At 37.3% G+C, this 5,372-nt stretch overlaps 1 protein-coding gene across 1 annotated transcript in view; it reads left to right on the top strand.

The window, feature by feature from the left end:
* The window catches only part of LOC106870007 (delta-like protein 1), an 89,357-nt gene that overhangs the window by 56,809 nt on the left and 27,176 nt on the right, over positions 1–5,372 (top strand). The window lies entirely within an intron of this gene.

Here is a 5,372-nt window from a genome sequence, read left to right as displayed (position 1 = left end):
GTATATGTTTGTGTGTCTGTGTTTGTCCCCCCAGCATCGCTTGACAACCGATGCTGGTGTGTTTACGTCCCCGTAACTTAGCGGTTCGGCAAAAGAGACCGATAGAATAAGTACTAGGCATCCAAGGAATAAGTCCTGGGGTCGATTTGCTCGACTAAAAGGCGGTGCTCCAGCATGGCCGCAGTCAACTGAAACAAGTAAAAGAGTAAACTATGTAACGAATCCATGTTATCGTAAGAAAGTGAAATCCAACGTTTTGGACAGGGCTAATTCGTCTTCCTTTCCTCACAACAAAATATACGTTTCCACGTTGTTTAACTATTTGCTGACGCAGTTCATCGTTGCTTTCTGAGAGCCAGCTGATTCACTCTAATTAGCATGATATGTTATCTTCAACTATAAAGACCCCCTTCGGTCACGAGTGACCATGCACCTAGAAAGTTACCCTCCGAGGTACAAGTCCGAGCAAGGTTGTTTTTATGGAAGACCAGCAGTCGCCATGCATACCAGCCTGTCTTCTTCACACCACCGATGTTATCAAAAGGAAAGGCAAAGGCTAATACAGCTTGACGTCGCAACTCATTTCGACAGCTGAGTAAACTGGAGCAACGTGAAATAAAGTGCCTTGCTCAAGAACACAACACACAGCTTGGTCCGGAGATCGAACTCACTACCTCATGATTATGAGCCCGACACTCTAACCACTGAACCATGCGCCTCACCTTCAGCTATAAAATATAGCATATATTGCATTCTATGAAATACTTGTATGATTTTGTATATTACGAACTGCTGCCTTTGCACCAAATATTCTATATCTATACAAGTGTATGGGACATCGTGTACGCTGAAATCGTTGTATTCACGCTTCTTGCGCAAACCACAACCACATGTTAACGCATTATGTAATATGGAAGATAGTACATACTACAAAAGTGGTGTGATCTAATAATACAGCGATTTTAATAACCACGGAAACACATGCATCCTTATACAGGCATAGTCATGCATTTCACGCGTAGCATGCATCCAAATTATCACATGATCAATGGTGAGGTGTCCCACTTCATTCTGCAAGATACCTGTATTATATTTCATCTAATATTTGCTACGAACGTGTGCATGCATGATTATAAAGTGCATTCGGTGTACCATGCTATGACATGTCTCTATCATAGTCATAGAACATCTATTGCTGTATGTTGCATATATACACCATGTGGTATAGAAAAAGAGTGGTGATGCAAACTAGTAAATATAAGGGATATGAAAAAAGAAAAAAACATTGCCAGGTGTTGTATGATACGAGTCACATCTATGATATCTAATTTCTAATGCAACATTTTACAGTTGATGCCATATTGCATTTGGCGCATTCTTTATTCTGCAATGCATTAGAGGAAACTCGTATGCTAACTGTTACGATTTTCTGATTCGCTGAAAGGAGCATAAGAGGAAATTTATTTTCTATAGCGATCTAATGACATTTCCTAGAACAATGCACGTGCTTGTTACCAAGATAGCACCAGGAACAATCTCCCTTTATTTTTTTACACAACTCACTTTCTGTACCCATTTAGTAACTCTTAGGTTAGTTTCTGGAAGCTATCGTATATTAACTTGCTAGTTATTTTAGCTCAATTTACAAGCATGCTGCCCTGATTGTTCTAGCTCAATTTACTTGTACGGTACTCTGATTGTAACACCTGTAAGGTACCCTGATAATATCTCAACCAAGTTACTGGGGTGATGCATAGACAGCATCTACAATAACTTTACTGTATGGCGCCATACAGCTATCACCTGTACAATCTACTTACAATAAATAACCCCACCCAACTCAAGTTGTAACAATGTAATCAAGCTAAAAATAATATTCATCAGCTGTAACACTTTGATATGAATTTATGTGTATATGTACATATTCTGTTAGTTAGCGGAATAGGATGTAAGCTTTCCAAGAGAACTGACTCTACAACCTCGTTTCAATTCCCGCTTGAAGTTGTATCAGTTAATTTACAGAAGTTTATTGAGATATATTTGACTGTAACAACGTATTTTCTGCAACAGTCACTAGCGTTGATCATTAAATGTATAAATTACTATCCCAGTGATCACTTAACATACATATTTCTGTACTTATTCTGTTACTACTAAGTTGAATTTTTCTCTTCGTCTTCTCCGGTTTAATAAAAAAAAAACAAAAGAAAGTATCACTCAAGTACTGGGACCAAAAATACATTCAAGTTTTTAACTGGCCACGATAGGTGCATGCGTGATATTTTCCAGAAAGCGCATTTTTCTATTTTGGTGTGTAGATGAGACAAACACAGTGGACATTAGATTTTACATCAGCAGCTTGCCGCAGCTCTCGCTAGAAAAGAGTGAATATTGTTAATAGAGCAAGGAGTAGATTCTATGGTTTGCCCTACGAGCTTTATGAATGCATCATAGACTTATTCACTCATCTGTTAGTTGATGTCTATCGGAACAGCCTTAGAAGTTTTTCAGTTGTGTTAGCCGGTTTATTGGTGTATTTACTGAGGAAGGATGTACACAAAAGAAACAGAAATAGCATTGGCAATTTCCTCCCTATAGCGCTGCTACGCGCGAAATTTAAGATTTGAGCAAAGTAATAACACAAAGGATGGTGTTTGTCATCGTTAGTGTGGTTGTGAATGCACAGACCTGTGCGATGCCCAGCTAAGTCTCTTTACCTACTGAGTTCGAATCCCGACAGGGTCACCTTAGCTTTTCATCCTCTTAGGGTAGATTAAAAAAATGCCTGTATAGTATTGGATCGACTCAATTGATTAACATGTCCTTGTAAAAGTGCTAGCCTTGAGTCTAAAACAGAAATCATTGTTTAATTATATTCCTTAATGTTCTGGCTTCAAATCAAGTGGAGTGAACTCTGCTTTTCATCCCGATAAGGACGCTAAAAAGCGACTAGAAGTTTATACCAAAAATAAACAAATAAATTAATAAATAAATAAAATCAATATGCTGTGGCATATGTTTTGTTAAAGACAGGAAATGTCTTTGTTGCATGAAACCTAACAATGTAGAGCCATTATTATGTATCAGATAATCTTGGAAAGAAGATATCCATTCTTACTAGAGTCTTGTTGATCATAGGTAACTGATTACATAGCTTTTATATTCCAGATTTCAACGTACAATTTATAGAGGCTTCTATTACCTTTTCCCAAAATTGATTTACTCTTTTACTTGTTTCAGTCATTTGACTGCGGCCATGCTGGAGCACCGCCTTTAGTCGAGCAAACCGACCCCAGGACTTATTCTTTGTAAGCCTAGTACTTATTCTATCGGTCACTTTTGCCGAACCGCTAAGTGACGGGGACATAAGCACACCAGCATCGGTTGTCAAGCAATGCTAGGGAGACAAACACAGACACACAAACACACATATATATATATATACATATATACGACGGGCTTCTTTCAGTTTCCGTCTACCAAATCCACTCACAAGGCTTTGGTCGGCCCGAGGCTATAGTAGAAGACACTTGCCCAGGATGCCACGCAGTGGGACTGAACCCAGGACCATGTGGTTGGTAAGCAAGCCACTTACCACACAGCCACTCCTGAAAGAATTATTTATACTACCTGTATCTCCTTTTCTTTCTTCTTTTTTTTGTTATTGTTGTCGTGACCTCTTTATGCTTGACATTTCCCCCCGGGATTTTATGATCAACGAATAACGCATATTAAGATCACCAGTTTTTCAAGATTCTTTTAACTATTTATTCATCAATATTGATCGAATTCCTTCTCCATATTGTTTCCCTTTTACGTTAATAATTATGCTAAATCCTTTCCTTCAATCCCAAACATATTGTCTTAATGTTTCGGCTAGATTATTTTGTATCTGCTTCCGTTTTGTTTGGATTAATACTGCTGACGTTGCCCAGCTGTAAACTGTATCGATAACATTACAGGCATGAAGTGTTTTCAGCTTTGTTTTATTTCGTATTTTGTTTCATTCATTGATTTATTTATGTATTTATTATATATTTTTCTGCAGAATAGCTTTAACCTTTTCATGTACAACCGACACCAACTGTTCTCTCCCACCCCATATACATTTTTGCTACGTGACCAAACACTTTAATCATATATATTAGGTATTTTCTTCAAGGTTAGCTATTTTTGCTTAACTGCCCTATTTCTTTTCACATGTATCTATACATGTAAATAAATATATATATATATGTATGTATGTATGTATGTATGTATGTATGTATGTATGTATGTATGTATGTATGTATGTATGTATGTATGTATGTATGTATGTATGTATAGATAGATAGATAGATAGATAGATAGATAGATAGACATACATACATGGTGGTTGTCTACTTATTATGCAGAGTTTGGGCATCTCCTGTACCTACACCTTAGCACCATCATGGCATCTGATGTGGCTTTTTAAACCAGACAATGTTCTGAAAAGACACCCGCATAAATTGCACATCCGATTTGGACCACCAAGAGCTGCAGATACGTTCTGATCTTTGTGGATCTTCAAATTCCGCCGAGGTTGACTATGCCTTTCATCCTTTCGGGGTCGATAAAATAAGTACCATCAAATTTCGGGGTCGATAAAATAAGCACCATCAAATAAGTACCTACAGCAAAAAAGGATTATTTGTTTGGCGAAATTGTCATAGTAACGAATAAGATGCCTTTTCGTATGTGTTCCGGCGCTTTACATTAGTTCATAACCTGCCGAAGTCAATTTAGCCTTTAGTACTAGGATCGATGTAATCGACTTACCTATCCCATCAAAATTCACGTCCTTGGGCCCAAATTAGAAACAGCTATTTTGAGAGAACTAATATTACTTCATTGCTTCAGCATTTGTGATGAGGCGCAAACTTATCGGGCATTTACCTGGTAGGCCAGCATCTTAACGAATAGGTTAGTTAATATTTTTGTTTCTCAACATATAATTTACCATAATTACAAACGTACGTGCTTTTAAATAGCCGACTGTTCTAGACAAAAACGACAAGTTGTACTTGATGACCTCTCGCCATTAATAGGAAATAAGATTCACATTTAGCATTCACAAATGCAGATATCTTAAGTTTTGTAATGAAGCGTTGTGAAGGATTCTCATACGATTTAATAACCTGTCTGCTCCTTGATTTAGCCGCCTTGAAAATATCTAAACGCGCAAACGTTTTATCTATTCATCTATCTATTTATTTATTTACTTATTTATTATTATTATTATTATTATTATTATTATTATTGTTCAGTTGTTTTATTTTTATAACGTGCTTTCACTTCACTACCGAGCGCAGCTCTGTGCGCCTTGGGTATGTGCTGTGGTTTGCTGTGGT

The sequence above is a fragment of the Octopus bimaculoides genome, chromosome 13, assembly GCF_001194135.2.
Source record: "Octopus bimaculoides isolate UCB-OBI-ISO-001 chromosome 13, ASM119413v2, whole genome shotgun sequence".
NCBI lineage: Eukaryota > Metazoa > Mollusca > Cephalopoda > Octopoda > Octopodidae > Octopus > Octopus bimaculoides.
Note: the sequence above shows the minus strand (reverse complement) of the source record. Positions and strands in the feature narration are given on the sequence as shown.